The sequence below is a fragment of the Triturus cristatus genome, chromosome 4_2, assembly GCF_964204655.1.
Source record: "Triturus cristatus chromosome 4_2, aTriCri1.1, whole genome shotgun sequence".
In the NCBI taxonomy this organism is placed as follows: domain Eukaryota; kingdom Metazoa; phylum Chordata; class Amphibia; order Caudata; family Salamandridae; genus Triturus; species Triturus cristatus.
In genome coordinates this window covers 832,718,573-832,738,458 of record NC_140586.1, presented here as the reverse complement: position 1 = coordinate 832,738,458, position 19,886 = coordinate 832,718,573, and the positions used below count along the sequence as shown (strand labels likewise).

At 47.0% G+C, this 19,886-nt stretch overlaps 1 non-coding gene and 1 pseudogene across 1 annotated transcript; one reads left to right on the top strand and one right to left on the bottom strand.

Moving 5' to 3' along the window:
• The first annotated feature begins 775 nt into the window (after nucleotides 1-775).
• LOC146835185 (U2 spliceosomal RNA) lies at nucleotides 776-890 on the top strand (annotated as a pseudogene).
• Nucleotides 891-19,451: 18,561 nt separating this feature from the next.
• On the bottom strand, nucleotides 19,452-19,567 carry LOC146835184 (U5 spliceosomal RNA). The gene has a single exon (XR_014960914.1). It is a non-coding gene; the product is annotated as a U5 spliceosomal RNA (small nuclear RNA).
• Nucleotides 19,568-19,886: the final 319 nt, after the last annotated feature.

Genomic DNA, 19,886 nt, shown 5'->3' with positions numbered 1-19,886 from the left:
TGCTGTTGGGCTCAAGTATGTTGTATTGTAGTTGTATTTACAGAGCGCTTCATACTCCTATTGAGGCGCCAGAGCGCATTTGTGGGTGGGCAGCATGCTATTTCGTGGGGTGTCATAGATTGAACAGTGCGTATTTTTTGTGCGGTCTACATGGGGAGTTTTTTATGTCAACTGTCAGGACCAGAGTAATGCTCCTAATATGTTTTGTGGCTAAGCCTCTGCAGGAATTTGAAGACAAAACAAGTGAATGATGGCTTGCTTAAACATTCCGTTTTAATGAATGGAAAGAAGTGTGCGAGTACAGTACAGTGTTTTGGTGTGTGGATACGGCTGAAGTTGTGCCATAAACAAACATGTGGTTGCATTTACTCATGGGTATGGAAGAGAAGTGTGAGGATAGATGCAGCCATAACAGCCAATACCTGCCATCTATAAAGTGATCTGTGTATATACCATTCAGGCAGCTTATGCAGCAGATGATGGGTAATAAGGAAAATGCTGTGATTGTTGCCGCAAAATTGCAAATTTCAGTGGCCCTACCCACAGTGAACAAAGGTGTGTGTCGTGCTGCAATTCAGCCTGTTTGTGAACCAGCGCTGGGGAAGAGAGCCGCAGCAGGCCATATTTAGTAAATATTGTGCTGCACTGCTCCTGTTGTCTGGTTTCCATGTGTCCTGTCATTATACAGACCTGTGCGTTCAGAAGTAAGTGTGCAGTGACAAAGGCTGTTACTAGATGTCCCTGACGAATCAACAGCACAGAGGTGCAGTAACACAAGCCATCTCTGCCTTTTGACTAAGATCAAGTGTAGTATCTGTTCTTATTATTTTAAACGTACAATGTTTGAGCAAGTAAAATTGATTTTATAGTAACTATGACTTGTACTTTAAAGCGAATAAATTTGCTGTATGCAAATGTGTACAAATTTCACAATCCGCACGACTAGCTTTTAATTGAGCAGGAGGAGGGGCACCAGCGTGCTGGTGTCTGTTTTGCTCATTAGGAGCACAAAAAAGGACCCCAAAGGAACTGTGGTCAGCGTTAGAACACTGGAAACGTTGTGCTCCGTAATTTCTCTCTTTCCTGGTGTTTCGGTGGACTAATGCTGGAGGATTAAAACCCCTCATAACACCCTTCACAGGCCTGTGCAGCCCCCAGACCTCTGGCGAGGGGATTCATGCTTCAGCGGTAACCCCTATAACCCTTGCTTTAGCTCTAGGGCGTGACTTTACGGTGTTTCTTGCACTGCATACTATTGTGGTCTGCTGCAAGACACTCCAGGTACCCAGGCGGAGGACCCCAGGTGACAATGGTAAACCCGACGGTAACCCAGAAATTGCCGGTAAGCCCAAAATACAACAAATGGGTGACAAAATGGACATTGGAGCCCCAGTGACCGTCACAGATGGCAACTCCACCCCGGAAGCCCTGAAGTCCAACCTCAAGCCCCATGGGGAGGGCAGCAAGGAGGCAAGTAAGGCTGCACCTCCGGAACCAAGCACCAGCGCTCGGAAGGCTGGTGCCCCGAAGGACTCAGGGCTTAAGGCAGGTGCACCTGAAAACCCCAATGCTACCAAACCAGGGAGCAGGGACCTGGCAAGGGACCGCCTCCGAACCCTTCAATGGGTACAATGTCTCCCACTGGCATGCCCAGGTAATGTGGTGGGAGGTAAGGGACAAGGAAGAGCCCAGACTGGACAGGGACTTGTTCTTAAACAAGGTCCGCAAACCAGCAGGAGTCCCAGTGACGGAGGTGCTGAGCTGCCAGACATCCGCGTCATGCATGATATTTCTCTTTAGTTTCATCACCCAGCCCCTCTTTAGGAAGAACTGGGATTTCTTCCAGAGGAAAAAGAAGGAGACACCCTACAGAACCTTCAGCCTGACTACAGGATGGGTGCCGGCAACAACGAAGAAGAGGGTGACCTTTCAGATGACCAACCCCCACATCCTAGATAGAGACACCGTGTCACTTCTCCAGAGGTACGGCACCATCATGAATGGACCCATTAAGGTCAGGGACAGCAACGGAATATGGAACACGACATGGCGAGCAAACATCAACCTCCACAAAGAACCTGCAGGAAGTGACGGAATAAAACACCCACTGGCAGGCTTCTACCTAGGAGCCGACGAAGGGAGGATCAGGCACTAGGGACAACCCTTCACCTGCAGATAGTGTGAGACCGTGGGCCACATAGGAAGAGACTGCCCGAAGAAGTTCTGCAGGGTCTGCAAACGGAGCGGGTACAACATGACACAGTGCACCAGCAACAAGATGTGCAACGTCTTTAGAGGAGAAGGACACATGTACTACCACTGCCCCAAATCGGACAAGCCAAAGACCTACACCAACGGTGGATCCCAACGCCAAGGTGAATGACATCCTGAAGGCTGCTAGGAAAGAAGTGGACAAGAAACCGGAGCCAACAAGGAAGGTCAAGCAGAAGAAACCAGCCCTGAAGGTGGCGCCACCACAAGGACCAGGCCGAGCACAATCTCAAGTGGACCCCATTGCGGAACCAACTACAGCGGAGGAACCAACACCCCCAATGGAGGAGAAATAAGCAATGGGAGCCCAGTGCCCCAATGGAGACCCCGAGGAAGGAGCACCTGAGGTCCAACCAATGGATCACCAGAGGGAGTTGGACCCAGAGCCAGAAGCAGGAGCCAAGAAAGGAGGGCAAGGAGAGGAGAAGGCACCAGCCAAGGCAAAGGGTAAGAAGAAGAACAAGAGAAAGAGAAAGAAGTCCCAGCCAGATAACAGCAACAGCAGCAACGCTCACAAGGTGATAGAGGAGGAATGGAAGAAAGTCAAATTGCAGATGCTGCGGGACAAATTAAAGAAGGAGAAGGCTGAAAAAGAGGAGAAAAGGAGGCAGACCAGGTCAGGAGGGAAGACCGGACCCACGCCGCCACTGACTGACATCAAGGCTGACCCCGACATCAACGAGGAGGAGACGAGAGACCAGACTCACCCCTGGAACAACAGAAAGAGGACAAGGCCTAGGAAGGACGACTTATACACTCAGAAGAAGCTCATCAAGGCCCAAGAACACAAGAAGACAGAGGACGGATACACCACCATGGACTCTGGAATTGAGGACAGCGACATGGAGGATCACAGAAACACCCGAATGTACCCGTAGAAGCTGTCGGAGAGGGCCTGCAGAGGCTGCACCAGATGGTCAGTGAAGCACCAGAGGCCGGAGCATAAAAGTAAGAGAGGGACGAGGAGGACACCATTGTGTGGATAGATGTCACAGAAGCCACCATGGAGCTCTCAATTGAAAACCCAGAAGAGACAACACCAGTGATAGAGGGCCTGCAGATGGTTCGGTACACTGCGGTATAGTAGCCCTCCTCACAGAAAGTTTCAGAAACCGGACACTGACTGCTAGCGCTGAGACAATGGCTAGATCATTGTTCCCCCTAAACGTCAGGAGCGTGAAGGATCAGGTTAGGCGGGTTGGCACGTTGCGCTTCCTGGCTGCACAGAACCTAGATAGCTACTTTTTGCAGGAGTGCAGAACTCTGTACGCCCAGTTGTACAGCCAGCCCAAAAGGCAGTGGATGCACGTCCCATCATTTGGTCTGGAGGAAACAATTACAAATCATCTGGAGTGGCCATTCTAATCAAGGGGAGGCAGTTCACAGTGGACAAGGTCACCTAGCAGGTCAATGGCAAAGTGCTGGATGTGGGTGGCTCGAGGGCTGGTGAGCCGTTAGGCTCATCAATGTCTATGCCCCCCCAGAGAAGAATGAGCGACTCGAGATTTTCAGAGTGCTCAGGATGCAACTTGTGACCTCCAGGACCATTCTGATGGATGATTATTTCAACTGCATAGTAGAGTTGGATGGACGCACTGGGTCAGGCTCTGCAGGGATGAATGTGACGTCCAGGCTGTTGGTGGAGATTATAGGTGAGACACCTCTCCGGGATGTCATTAGGAGCATGGGGCCGAATGCCAGGAATGTTTCCTGGAGTTGGCCGGGCAGAACCGTGCGTTCACTAATCAACTTCCTATTCACTTCTCCAATGGTAAACCCTGGGCGAAGGTCCATGGTCACCGTCTACTTCTCTGACCACAGGGCAGCCAGTTTTGAGGGGGGACTTGCAGGGAAGTTCCCCACCAGCCCAGGATCATGGAGGCTGAACTGCTCGTTGCTGGAAAATGAGGAGTTAGTGGTGAACCTCAGAGCCGTGTATGTAGAGTGGAGGGAAATGAGGGACTTATTTCACTCCACCAGCGAGTGGTCGAAATGGGTGAAGGACAGGTTCCGGAGCTTTTTCCAGGATGCAAGCAGAGCTGCTGCAAGGAAAAAGAAGAGGTCATTTAGAAAGATGCGGAGCAAACTGCAGTAAATGTATGAACTCGAGCTCAGGGGATGGGACCTGGATGACGAACTGGATGAAACCTGAAAAGGGCTCACGGAGCACTTCAGGGAAGAATCCAGGAAAATCATCTTCCGGACCAGAACTGAGAACCTCTAGAAGGACGAGAATTGCAACTTCACTTAGCCTTCACACCGCTGGTAGAGCTTCGGGACTCAGAGGGCAACCTCCAAAGTGAGAAGGAGAAAGTTCTGAAAGTTGTAACCGACTTTTATGGCGAGGTTTACTCACCAAAGTTGTCAGAGCCCAGGCGGATAGTTTCCTGGAGGGCATCTCAAAAACACTGGGGGCCTTATTTATGAGGCCATGCAACAGTTTTGCGCTTCCATTGCGTCACTTTTTGTGACGCATCGGCGGAGTAAAACATGCCTCCTGTTACGCCCTATTTACAAAGTGACTCATCTAAGCAGATGTGTCACTTTGTAAACCCCTGCGCTACATTATACCTGCGTCAGGTATAATGTATGCAGGGTTGGCGTTCTCACATAAGTAAGCCTCGTAGAAGTGACGCAGTGAAATCTACCAGACTTCACAGCGCCACTTCTAGGGTGCAAATGCGTCAATATCTTACGCCTGCCTCACAGCAGGCGTAAGACTGACACTGGGCCCCTTCACATGGGGCTTGCCCCATGTGAAAGGACACATTGCTGGAGTTGCGTCACTTTTGTGACACACTCCAGCAATGCGTCACTTTTGCGCCTACAGATACGTCAGAAATACTGATGCATCTGAAACTCCTTGCGACATGAGGCGTCATACTGTAAATATGACACATCCATCATGTCGCAAGGAGGGTGCACTGAGAAGTGACGCATCGCTGCTTTCACGCAGCGATGAGTCACTTCTCATAAATGAGGCCCTGGGTCCGGAATAGAGAGAGAAAGCCTGAACATGCCCTTCACACTGTAAGAGTTGCACTTGGTCGCATGACCTCCAAGAGGGGCAAGACGCCTGGAAATGACAATCTCCCAGTAGAGCTTTATGTCGAACTGTGGGACCTGATCATGCCAGACTTTCAGGACCTCTAAGAGGAAATGGTGGGCAAGGGCAGTATGCCACAATCCCTGCGTGAGGGTATGATAACGCTCTTGTGCGAGCAGAAGAGAGAGAGAGAGGACCTCAAGAACTGGAGGCCCATCTCTCTCCTCAATGTGGACTACAAGATTCTTGTGATGGTGATACACAACCGCCTAAAGAAAGTCATAGCGAAGATAGTCTACTCTGACTAGTCCTGTAGGATACCGGGTCGGCAAATCGCAGACAGTCCTTCCCACTCCTTTTCATCCACGTTATCGAGCTCTTTGCCGAATGGATCTGGCAGAACAGGAACATCAGAGGAGTGAAGGTGGCAGGAAGCAAGGGAAAGTGCGAGGTGAAGTGCTCCCTCTACAGGGACAACGTCTCAGTCTTCTGCTGGGATGGACCATCTGTGAAAGAGCTGGAGAGGACTTGTATCAAGTTTGGGAAGGCATCAGGAGCAAAGATCAACAGTGCCAAGTTAGAAACACCTACTCTTCTGCCCCTGGACACCCACCCGAGACCCACTGCCATTCCCCATAAAGCAGGACTTCTTGAAGATCCTTGGAGTCTGGTTTGGGAGAGAAGGTGCGCAGAGAACACCTGGGAAGTGAGACTGGTGAAGACGAGGCAGAAGCTGGGACTCTGGAGCCTCCGGAAGCTGAAGATCAAAGGGAAGTCTTTGATCCTGCAGAACGAGGCCCTGCCAGTGCTCCAGTATGTCGCTCAAGTGCGGCTGCTGCAGACCCGAACAGCCAAGGCCATCACACGAATGATCTTCTACTTCATTTGGAGCTCGAAGATGGATAGAGTGAAGAGGGCAGTCATGTTAAAGACCCATGACAAGTGAGGCAAGCGAGTGGCAGACATCGCCACCATCCTGAGGGGAATCTTCGTGTGCCACTGCATGAGGAACACCCTGAGGACCAAAGACGAGAGCCATGTCGACTTTCTGATGGTACGCTTCTTCCTGTTGCCAACGTGGAAGCACCTCGGATGGGCAGAGTGGGTGAGCGCCATCCCGTACAACTGGGAGACCCCATGGTTCTACAAAGAAGTCGAGAGGTTCCTGAAGGAGTTCGGGCTGGAGGCCACCGCCCCCGCCACATGGACCCCGAAGCCATGCCAGATACGAGCAAAGCACATCAGCGAACCAATTGGCGCCCTCCCCTCTGCCACAGCAGACCACGTGTGGGGGAAACATTGCATCCAAGCGCCTGACCAACCAGTACAAGGAAATCGCCTGGACGACCTTCCGTAACAGCCTTCATACACGCAAGAGGACTCAACCGATACAAGTCCTGCCTGAGAGGGTGCACCGCGGAAAAGACAACATACCATCTCTTATGGGAGTGCATGTACGCACATGTGCTGCTGAAGGCCCTAGATACGGAGCTTAGGGCCTGGATACCTACTTCATGCATCACCGCGGACTCTGTGATGAATGGCTTGTTCCCAGGGACACATGCACTAGGTGACCTCCTGGACTGCTGGAGGCTCCTGTGCTGCTTTAAAGATGTTCTTCTGTTTTTTAGAAACCACCTGGTAGTAGGGAAGATGGAGACATCAACCCTGGTGTGCTGAAAGATGATCCACAGCCTCCTGCGTGAGTACGCTGCACTGGACGGATCAGATGAAGACAATGACTGAGGACCCAAAGGGGTCCCCTTGTACCCTTACACAGGGGGGCCTGGATGGGCCACTAACCTGTCATGTCCTTTTTTTCTTTAACCGAGGAACCGGTTGGCGACAGGGAGAGGAAAAGGTGAATGAAGACAGGTGGAGAAAATGTAGTTATTTACTGTATGTATTTGACTAACGTGACCTTTTCCCTTCACAGGTAAAAGGTTAATGGGATAGCTTCTGCACTTGGTGTCAAGTTTATTACCAATGACTGATGAATAAATAGGGTGTTGTGGAAGGTGACGATTGATGTATCTGAATCAGATACGATGCCCTGTCAAGCAGGAAAAAAAAATCAGTAGCACAAAGATGCAGTAACACAAGCCACTACTAGATGTCCCTGTTGCATCAATAGCACAAAGGTGCAGTAACACAGGTATGTTATTTGATGTCCCGAAGAATCAACAGCACAACGTGCAGTAACACAAGCCATTACTAGATGTCCCTGCTGAGTGAGCTACTCACAGGTTCAGTAACATAATCTCTTTCAAGATGCACCAGTTACATCAATAGCACAAAGGTGCAATAACTAAAGGTGTTACTAGCTGTCCCTGTTGAGTAGCTAAAATGTACTGCGTTACAATCTTTAATAATCATATGTTGATCATTGTTAATATGCCTCTATATACATATAAAGAAGTTACACTTTATATAATTGAAGAATACTTATTAGCTTGTAGTATATTCACGTTAAACCAAATGTGCATTCTTATCGTTGGCCTGACTGTGAGTAGGCCTCAGCTGCTCAAAGCCTATCACTGTTAAACATGATGTTGATTTCAAAATGTGTTTTTACGTTTTCCTTCTCGTTTCAGGAGCAAGATAACCTATGCTAGTTAGAGGAGCAGCTCCTTGTTTGCTTGTAGAAATGTTAGCGCAAATAGGATTAATTAGAAGTTTATTGTGATTTACATCATGTTTGGGGTTAAGAAAGATCCTCCTGTACTCAGCAGTCTGAACCGAGTGTGTGTCCATTTGACTAACAATGGGAACGAAGGGAGTTTACCTGCTCCAAGAAGACGGCTCAACCTGATCGGCCCCATTGCCGGGTGGTTGGTAGGAAGAGGTTCTAGACAGTATTTAATTGTGTGTCTTAGAACAGTTGAGGAGATCCTGTCCTGACTGCTGGATGAAGTCATCACTCCGTTCCCTGTCTCTGCTGATTCTCCTACTTGAGACCCTATATCTCACCAATGTCTTTCTCTATTCTGAAACTTTAATTTGTTCACTTCAAACTGGCACCTTCTGCTTGGGATTTTCCGCAGCCATCCATAGACGCTTTATTTAGTTTATGGAAGTTCCTTTATGGAACTGAAACCTTCCATTTGTTATTCTTTAAACAATTTGATTTCAGTTTACATGATCTCATGTTTCTGGATTGATTAACTCTACTGTATTTCATGCTTAACTGATAAATTATTTACGAAATGAATAACGCCTATAACTTTGATTAAATAGCTAAAAAACCTTTTGTTATTGTGGAGCCAGATGTGTCACTGTTCTTTGAATTTGCTGTACTGATGTGAGCTCTCAGAATACACTTTCAGCTGATATCAAAAGATCCATGCGACCGGTGGGGCAATTTGTTTTAGGGCTACACCAGATGCCACAGATATAGAACATTGTGCTGTATCAATGGTCAATATTGAAATAGTGTAAGTGAAGAAACATTAAATTAGGTGGGAGGAGTTTAGAACTCTTCCCACAAAGTGAAGAACGGCGAAGATGTCCAGGGTTTCTTGACAAAGGTAAAGTTTAACTCCAGCACCAATCAACTCCCTGCTAAAAGAGATCTTGTCCCAAAAATGGCAAAGAGGTCCTCGGCCCTGAGCAGTAGGGGGTAAATGCTGTAGCAGTCACTGCTTGTCAGCCGTGCACAAGCAATTCTCCTAAAGCAGACAGTTTAACACTTGGAGAAAGGAATATCTAACATTAGAGAATTGTTTTTTTTTTTTATTTGTCAACATTTCAGTTGGTGAAGTTTAAAGGGTCACCCAGAGTAGTGTGCAAAGCACAGTTCCTCCATCAGCAAACAACATTCTAGAATGTTGCCTTGTTTGGTGCCGTGAGCTGTGGTTTTGAGATGTATTGTGACATCATCATTCCCCGGATGGCCCTTTTTGAAACGAAGTTGTGAAAGGCTCCTTTTTCGTAATTTCATAAACCATATATGCCATAGTATCCAATTCCGGAGGGAAATTTGTGATTTTATAAGCAAAAATATGTTGATTTTTAGTGGTTGTAGGCGACTCGCTGTGTATTCCCTTTCCCGGCTATAATGGCTTGATACTGGTCACTTCTCGATGCCGTCCCGCTATGGGATGTAGGCACCATGCTGTGGACAATACTTCGTGCTCCTAATAAAGGTTTTTGAAAACTTTAAAAAAAAAAATGTAAGTTATGACACGTAAGAAGTTTTGACCATAAAAAAAAAATTTGATTTTAGTTTCCTCCTGCTTACAATAGCCCCCACTTACATGGACGTCAATGTGTAAAAGAAATCCAGCATTTTTTTTCAAAATTTCCCTCTTTCCTTTTTTCACATGTTGTCATTTATTACATCACCTGCATTAAACCATTTTAAACCAAAGATCACTGAGCGTTCTGAACCAAATCACTTCTATCTGCTTCAGATTTGGCAACTGAAGAAGGCCCTGCGCATACAGGAGGCTGGCAACAGCCAACCCCGGGCTCAGCGGGCTCTGGGTACCACAGCCTTTGGGTACTTTGGAACCAAGGTCTCATAGCAAAATCAAGGAAATTCACTGACCACATTATCAAAACCTCCTCGTCTGTGTTGTCTCATAAGGAGAGTGCTCTGGCTGTGCCAAATGAGATACCAGGATCGACCACCTCTTAGCCAATAGCCAATGCTATTTTGTTAATTAATTAATTACGACAACAATACTTTTGCACATTATAAAACATTCCACACGTTATAGTTTGTGCGCAGTAAAACTGTATGTCAATTGTCATTTAAATTGAAAATGTGTTGTCTGTAATGGAAGAGCTCTACCACACCATGAATATTCCACTCTACACCACTCCACTCTACATATCTCTAAGGTAGGTAATGGCTCAGCGAGGCGCTATGAGCAATTTTGCAGCGCCATGCTGCGTCATTTAAAAAACCCAGGTATGCACCGTAGTAACAAGAATACGGCGCACTGCTGTGTTTTCCCTTGCGTCGGGGGTGAAAATAGGTGCCTAGCGCCAGGGCAGACACCCTTGCGTCATTTTGCAAGGGTGCCTGCGTTGCAGGGATGGTTGTTTTTGTGCAGGAAGGTGTCCCATCCTGCACATAAACACAATAATGGTGATTTGCTACTTCTATGTGTGATGCATTCTGCGGCTCACATAGAAGTAGCAAATATACATTAATTAGTGATTGTTTTTGTGCAGGAAGGCACACCATTGATTGTGTTTTGCTCCTTCTATGTGCGCTGCAGAATCTTTTGCAATATTTCTCCTCGTTGCGCCACTCTAACACCTGCTTTTCACTGGCCTTAGTTTTTGGCAATGCATCAGATTTACAGATTCTTGTAAATCTGGGGCAGCGTCAAAATGCAATAGGTGTTGCACTGAAATGCCCACAGCAACACCCATTGCACGCCCCTTTCACCCAAAGTGATGCATCACAAAGGGCCGTATTTACAAGGCGGCATTAAGCCACACAAAGTGGTGTAGCGTCACCTTGTTAATATGGTGCAGAGCATTGCGCCCCGGTGCGCCGGTAAAAGTGACACTCCAGTGGCCCCTCTATGTCATTCCAGTCCATTCTATGGAACTCCATGACATGTCACTCCATTCAACAACACATCACGTCATTACACTCCATAACACGTCACTCCACCCTACACCCCTCCACTCTGACACTCTACGACATGCCACACCACTCCAGTCCATGCCACTCTACTCTATGCCACTCTATTCTACTCCCCTCCATTCTACACCCCTCCACTCATACCAAATACCCCACTCAAATCCACCCCAATCTACCCCACTCCTCTCCAGTCTACCCCACTCCACTCTGGTCTACCCTACTCCACTCCATCACAATCTACCCTACTCCACTCCACCCCAATCTATCCCACTCCACTCCAAGCTACCCCAATTCACTCCATTTAAATCCTCCCCAATCTACCCCACTCCACTATAATCTACCCCACTCTGCTACAATCTATCCCAGCCCAATCCAGTCTACCCCACTCCACTCCTTCCAAATTTACGTCACTCCACCCCAATGTATCCACTCCACTCCAATCTACCGCAATCCACTCTACTAAACTACACTCTACTCCATTCCACTCAAATCTACACCTCTCAACTACAATCTATCTCAATCTACCCCACTCCAGTCCAATACACTCCACCCCAATCTATTCTACTCCAATCTACCCCACTCTAATCTCCACTACACTGCAATCTATCCCACTTCACTTCCATCTACCCAGGTCCACTCCAGTCCAATCTACACCAATGCATCACAATCTACCCAACTATAATTACCACAATCTACACCACTCCAGTCTACCCCACTGCAATATACCCAATCTACTCCACTCCATCCCACTCCACTCTTCCCCAATCTTCCCTACTCCACTCTACCCCAATGTACCCCACTTCAATCTACCCCAATCTACCCCACTCAAATGTACCCTGATCCAATTGAATCCATCCCATCTGCACCACTCCACTCCAATCTACCCCATTTTACTCCACTCCAATTTACCCCACATCATCCCAATCTACTCAAATGTAATGTACCCAACTCCAGTTGACCCCACTCCAATCTACCATTCCAATCTGCCCCACTCCCTTACTCCAATCTAGCCCACACTAATCCACCCCACTTCAATTTTAATCATCTCCACTCCATTCTACCCTAGTCTACCCCACTCCATTAAAATTGATGCCACTCCAATCTACCCAATCTACCCCACCCCACTCCAGTCTACCCCAGTCCACTCCACTCAACCGTAATCTACCCCTCTCCACTCTAATCTACCCTACTCAACTCCATTCTAATCTCTTTATTCCTCTCCAAACTACCCTATCTACTCCACTCATTCTACCTCAATCTACCCCACTCCAATCTACCAAAATCCACTCCAATCTACCCATTATACTCCACTCTACTCTACTCCAATCGACCCCAATTAATGCCTTTCCATTCCAGTCTGCCCTACTCCACCCAAATCTACCCCAATGTAATCTGTCCAACCCCAATCTACCCCACTCCAATCTACCACTCCAATCTACTCCATTCTACTCCACCCCACTCTAAATTATCCCATGCAACTCCAATCTACACACCTCCAATCTACTGCTCCAATCTACTCCATTCCACCCCACCCCACTCTAAATTATCCCATGCAACTCCAATCTACACACCTCCAATCTACCCCACTCTACTTCACTTCACCACATCCTCCCCATCCCACTCCACACCACTACCTTTTTGCCATGATGAACAGCAGCCACACTGGTGTACAACATGGCTAAAAACATATGTGTTTTTTTACATCATTTTACTTTTACTACATCTATCTTAATCTGTATCCTCCTCTTCCCGATCGCCATCTGATTCCTGGGTTGAAGAGAAAAAGGGACAAACATGTTAGTAGTCCCTCAAGGACCCCCCGACCCCAAGTTAGGGCAGGCGTGCCCCTTTGGGCCCTCAGGTGTTGTTGTTGCTGTCGTCGTCTGATCCGTCCAGTGCGCTTAGTACACAGGCGTCTGTGGATCATCTTCCAGCAGGCCAGAATCGATGTCTCCTTCTTCCCTACTACCAGGCGGTTTCTGGAAAACAGAACGTCTTTAAGGCAGAACAGGAGCCTGCAGCAGTCCTGGAAGTCTCCGAGAGTGTGAGTCCCTGGAAACAAAACATACATTACCAAGTCCAGGGTGATGCATGATGCTGGTATCTATGCTCCAAGCTCCATGTTTAGGTCCTTCAGCAGGTCCTGGGCTTAAGAGTATTCCCAGAAGAGATGGTAGGACGCCTCATCTGTGTGCATCCTTTTAGGCAGGACTTGTATCGATTGAGGCCTCTTGCTTGCATGAAGGCTCTCACTGGCAGACATCCTTGGGTGGCCATCCAGGCAATGTCCTTGTGGTGGTTGGTCAGGTGATTGGAGGTGACGTTCTACCACATGTGGGGCGCTGTTGCAGATGGAAGTGTGCCAATCGGTTTGCTGATGTCCTTAGCACGGATCTGGCATTGGACGATCTTAAACATCCACTGGTTCGGGCAGCAGCCACCAGACCAAACTCTTTGACAAACTTTTCCACTTTCTTGTAGAATCACTGGGGGTATCCAGTTGTAGGGGACGGAGCTCACCCACTCTGCCCATCCGAAGCACTTCCACAGTGGTAACTTGAAAAGGTGTGAACTCAGAAAGCCACCATTTGCTTTCATCTTCGGTCCTCAGGGATCTCCTCACATAGTGACACACGAAGATTCTCCTCAGAATTGTGGCGATGCACGGCACTCCCTTGGCTAAAACACATTGCCAAAGCCAATAGCTCTCACATAGGCGAGAACTATTGGCATTGCCAATACTTATTTATTATGGGGTTCAGTGCCCTTCCACCCTCACACAGGGAGCATCTAACTTGTATTTTGCGGATTTGGCATTATTTATTAAATACTGTAAAATATTGGAAATTTGAATCACACTGACATTATCATTAAAATAAACAATGAAACTTTGAAACCTGAAGCCAATCCAAAAGAAAACATAAGATTAGAATTGTTTTAAAAAGCCAAGTACCACGCATCAGGCATTAGACTAACGCATTTCATTGTGGTAGCCCGTAAATGCATTCTCATGCATATTTACCGCCTTAGCTCTGCTGTCAAGTGGCCGGAAAGCGCTGTCTGATTAGCGGTAGAACATGATTTGGTAAAAGTGGAGAGGGACAGGAAGTGCGCAGTGCACGCTGCTGGGCCAATTTCGGGGCTGGCTGAGCTCAAGTGAAAACAATGTAACACTAGAATTCAATCAAGCGCGGAGCGGCATACTGGTCAGGGATGTGAATTTGTATTAAACTAACACTCATAGGCAGACGGGTGGGTGGTGCGGTATTTGAAATCAGTTTAATTTTGCTCCTGCTGCAGTGCTTCCTGGAAACAGGAGCTCAGCTCCTGCGAGGCCGACACAGCCAGGTCCAGGCATGGCAGTGGGCCATCGTGGACGGCAGCTGAAACACGCGGAGCACTGAGGCGGCCGGCAGAGGTGTGGTTAATCGTTCAGAGCTCAACTGCAGTACCTATAGGGCTGCAGGTAGTAGCTGATCCAAGCGAGCTGCACCTGCACAGAGGCAACCCAGACAGCCTGCCGGCTTGTGTACGCAGTTACTTTCGTCAGCCGCCCTCTCCCTGATGCAAAAATGAGTACGTCGGCCTAAGCGCTTACTCTCAGTGTGCTGCAGTTAACGGTTGAAAGCTTCCACAATATTGAGATATGTTACCTATTGTTTGCTGCTTGCACATGGCTGCCCTCGCAGCCCACACCCTCACTTACCAAGCTTCGTTGGCCCACAACAGAGGCGCTTCCGACACCACCCGACTCTGTAAACGACAATCATATAAACTAACTTTGCCCGTCATGATTTAAAGCACCAGAAATCCCTCAGCCCGCCGGACGTATGTGCAGAATTTTCTCACTTACCATTTAATTCATGGAAATGTCATTTTTGGTAAAGCCTCATGTTAGGCACAATTACGTATCTTGACATTTGACAGGCAGGGTATGATCATGTGGTGTGCAGAGAATCCACTTGGCTAGGACATAACAGTCTGTGCTTTAGAATAGCACGGCTGAAGGAGAGCATCGTTCTTTTCTGCACCCAAATAACACTCTCTGTGCAGCTGAGACTGAGCGATGCATTGTATAGGTGACATATCTGCAAAAGTTATTCAGACTTTTGGGTGCATGGAACGAAGTCTACATTAAGTGCGCTGATTCACATGCAATCACGAGGCGACACACGATTTAAAGAGGGTAGGAGAGGTTTTCTTGGTAAGGAAGATTTTATAGTGTAGGATTTTGTCAGCTCTCTTTTTTTTTGCTGTGCCTGTTGCAAGTGCAGTGCCTCCCCAAAATACGGATGTCACTGTGACAAGTCCTTGTGTGGATTGACTTTCTTTAGCTGTTTCAGGGCCTGTTAGGTCTGGTGCGAAGCAAACGTTTTTACTGTTTATTTCCCTCAAAGAATTACCAAACCTTGCCCAGAGCTTAAATGAAGGCATCTATATCTTCTAAATCCACGGAGTTGGTATGCAGCAGCTTTCTTTTTAGGTCTCGGCTGGCGAAAGCAGCGCGCATGCGTTGCTCTCGTCTTACGAGGGCTTCTTGGAATCAATACAGATTCCAAAGCTCTCTGAGGCGGAGTTGAAGCCCCGCCCATCTTCCTCATTCGCTGGCAATATCCTGCATGTAAATCGCAGGCTCGGGATTGAAAAGGAGGCTTCTTAGTCCCTCCTTGTTGCCGCCTTGTCTCCTTTTAGCCCCGCCCACCGGGATTGGATCTCTCACTTGCGACGTTACACACTTATTATCTGCTATGCACGATAATTTTCCCAACGCCGACAGCTTGTTTATACATTCAGCTACCACAATCCGTGGTAAAATTTTAATTTCATAATTTGTTAAATATAATCATTGGTTCACGTTCGAAGGCAGCGGGGCATTTCACCACGATGATTTAACTCAATCACACGGGAGTTATCCTCTATGAGTTTGAAATGGTGATACATTATATCGAATTTAACATGTTTCCTTTTCAAGCTTTCACATTTATATCACGATTTTATAGCACACTCTTTATTTTCATATGTCCACTCGACATATTCCTTCTATAGCCCTTATACACAGCACTAGATGGCGCTCATGCTTTCGAGTGAGTCAGGAGTTCTGACAGCTGAGTCCTTTCTTTATGTTGATAATGTGTCCCGTGAATATCCGGGACTAGTTTCAAACGTTCGGCTTGAATCGCGTAACAGCATTTGCATTCAATTCCAGAGCACCATCGATATGTGAGTTTACACGCTATTTTATTGAATATACATTTTGCTACGCGCGAATCGTGTTTTCGTTTTCTTTTAAATCCGCTTGCACTCCTCTTTTTCACCGGTGCGTTAACACGAACACCTTGTATTTTCCCGGGATATAATTGACAGAAGCCATATGGCGATGCACTATCTAAACACCGTAATGTCTGCACACTGCCCAATACGTGTTTGAACATCTTTTAACTTTATTATCATCGGCGCGTTTTTTGTTGTTTCTAACATTACACATCCACTTCATTTTTTCACCACATCGTATGTTGCTATTCATGCAAAGATTGGTTATTGCATAGGTTAGAGTAATTCAAAGCCAATATTACTTTTTTATGGCCAATTAGAATATACTTGTATTAAGTACACCTGCCGGCCAGGAAACATATGTACTGCTCTGTAAATTCAATTATTAATTTTTTGTATCTGAACATTGCGAGCATATGTCAGCAACATTTAGATGGCAGCGTGTTTTTCTCCAGTTATTTTGGGACGGAACGCCCACTTTGCATCTCATTAGAGATGCAAAGGTGGGCGTTATGGGAAAGGGAGCTAATGCAAGGAATCACGCGTTAGCGTGACCTTGCTGATTAAGCGATAAAATTATCGCCGCTTTTCGTCCGGAAACGGACGCTAAAGCGGCAATAATTTTTTATCGCCAGCTTGCTGATATGCCCAAGAGGTTGTTACAGAACCGCTGACAACACCATGTTTAGTCCCTTGAGCCACGAACAGAGGGAGGTTCATCAATGCTCAAAGGCTATTGGTCAGATATCAGTGGAGAGGAAAATGATGTATTTGTGACATATGAGTAGCATAATCGCTTAAGTGAAGTATTTGACTTTTCTGACTGAGTCATGAGTGGAATGGGGCAAGAATCATTAATGTATGTAATATCAACTCTAAGTTAAGCCTGTGCCTTTTAAAAGCCTTGGGGCAGATTTATGTTTCCTGGTGCATCCCTGCAAATCAGCAGGGATGCGCCAGGAAAGATGCGTCACGCAAGTTTACCCTTGCGCCACCACAGATGCACCGCATTTACAATGCAGCGCATCATGGCGCAAGGATAAACAGATGCGTGACGCATCTGATGGCATAAGGGCGGCGCATTGCTGGAGTCGTGTCGAAAGCACGACGCAACTCCAGCAATGCTCAGGGGCTGCCCATACCGAACATGCTGCGTCATGCCATACGCCTGCTTCAAGCAGACGCAGGGTTTTGACGCAGCAGCGTCGGAATAGTGACTCAGTGAAATCTTGTAGATTTCACTGCGTCACTTTTCCGAGGCTTTTTCCGACGCAACGGCCACCCTGCATACATTAAACCTGATGCAGGTGTAATGTAGCGCAGGGCTTTACAACGTGATGCATCTCCCTAGATGCGTCACGTTGTAAATAAGGCGCAACATGGCGCATGGTTTACGCCGCCGCTGCGTCACAGAAGTGACGCAATGGTGGCGTAAATGTCTCGCAAGGGGCTTGTAAATCTGCCCCCTTGTTTTTTGGTTGGGCTTCAGAAGCCTCCTCACACCTTCCTGTAGGAGATATGAGCTCTAAAGCTCTCTTTGCCTAGTGATAACAGCAGTGACACACCATCCTTCTGTGTCAGATTGCTGCAAGAAGTAACAAGCATTAAAAATGCAATAGGTCGAGCATTTCATTAAACTAAAGCCATTTGCTTTGCTATACAATACCATTAGCAAAGCAAATGGCTTTAACTTAATCAAAGGCGAGACCTATTGCATTTCCAATGCGTGTTTCTTTAGACGCCATCTGCCAGGCCCCGAAGGATAGTTCATGTGACCAGTCAGTGTGTGCGCTGATTGCTTTTGGCTGTTTCTGGACTAGTGCAGCAGGTTTTACTGTTGATATCCCTGATAATATAACAAAGATAAACTGCAGCAACCTTAGATGCATGCAGTCTTCTATACATTGCAAAAATCTATAGAGTGTGTCTTCACAAGTTCAAAACTGCTCTCATTTGCAAATGGGGGCCAATTTTAATTGACTGATTTGCTAAAGGGGGGGCACTTTTAGTCTACTGCCAGGGTTTGTTTTTTGTCCCAGTCCTGGAGTGGGGGGTTTTCTTCTCCAGTCTGGCTGGCAGACACAAGTGAGCTCTATGACAGCTCAGGGCTGGACTGTCTGCAGCTCTTCAGTCTACATTAGCCTGCTACGCCACCATTCAATTTTGTAGCCATATTGTACTGAGAGCCCGAGGCATGATCGTCCTAATCTCAGTATATTTCTAGACACACTAGCCTCTAAAACTTACTTTGTGCCTGCTGCACAGTGTTGATCCACCTTGTCAGGCTAAGCAAGTGCCTCGCAGCCCCCTGTGAACTTCCTTCTAGCGTGTCTTCATTGCTGTTACTTTAAGTGTCACACATTTCGCAGATAAATGTTACTCATAAATACATTGAAACCATTGAAATGTTACACATTAGCAATCTCAAACCTTGGCAGCTGTGATAGACTGTGCGCATAAGAAATTAAGAGGCTGAACATTGTGCAGTGCAAGATATCTGTGTTGTGCACTAGTGCTTTACAGCTGTTTTAAGATCTTAGGGAGCAGATCAACAAGGAAGTGCCGCACCGTGGCACCGCAAGCCCTTTGGCTGCGCCACACTTTGGCACCTCCAAAGCACAGGGATGCGACATATTTAAAAGAATGTCGCATCTCTGTGCTTCCCCCTGCGCTGGTGCACAAACTGCAGCCATGCACTGGCGCAGGCACCGTTGCACCATGGTGCAAGGATACCTGAGTCGTGGTGAGATTGGTTTTGTGCAGGAAAGGTCACCTTCCTGCACAAAAACAGTCACTACAGGTTTTTTCCTCTTTCAATGCATGCTGTAGAATGCAGCACGCATTGAAAGTGGAAAAACCGAGGAGAAATGAAAACATTTCTCCTCATTGCACCTCGCTTCGCCACCTCTAGGGTGGCGTTGCATTCAGACGCATCTCCAGATTTACGATTGCTCGTAAATCCGGAGATGTGTCTTGTTCCATGGGTGTTGCGTGGGAACACCCACAGCAACAACCATGGAACGCCCCTTCAAGGCAAAGTGCTGCATGAGAAGGGGCCATATTTACAAGGAGAGGAAAAATCACGCAGGGTGGCTTTTCCTGTCCTTATAAATATGGAGGAGTCCCCTGTGCCACTAGTATGTCACGAAAAGTGACTTACTGGTGGTGCAGGCGGCTTGTAAATCTGCTAGTGCGATCAACGTTGCTATCCCAGCACTTTAATATACTTTTAGTTTTATTCTTTCTTAAACTGAATTGGGTAGCTCTATCAGAGATAGAGCTTTCAAAAATTGAGTGAAACTCTTTAATATTCCTCTCCACGGAAATCTTTAGTAAAAGGCGAAAGATTTATTCGGTTTGAAGAGAAACCAGAGTATGTTCAAACAATTAATGTCCCAGAGACCGGAGGAAACACACCTCCTTGGACTTTCAGTGTGGGGCAGAAAATAAATGACAATTTCAAACATGTTCTAGAGAATACTTTTTTATTCATGTTTCGATCAAACTAAGTGGGAAAATTACTTTCAACTACATAAGAAGGAATATAAGTGACTGCGGATTTTGGGGATTGTGGGTATGTAAATAAGCCCTACTTGAACCCACGTGACAACAATTCTCAGTCACACGTGACCCTCGGGAGTGTAACAGGGTTTACATTCGATTCGTTGCTCTCGTTTGCTTTTCTGGGTATTACAA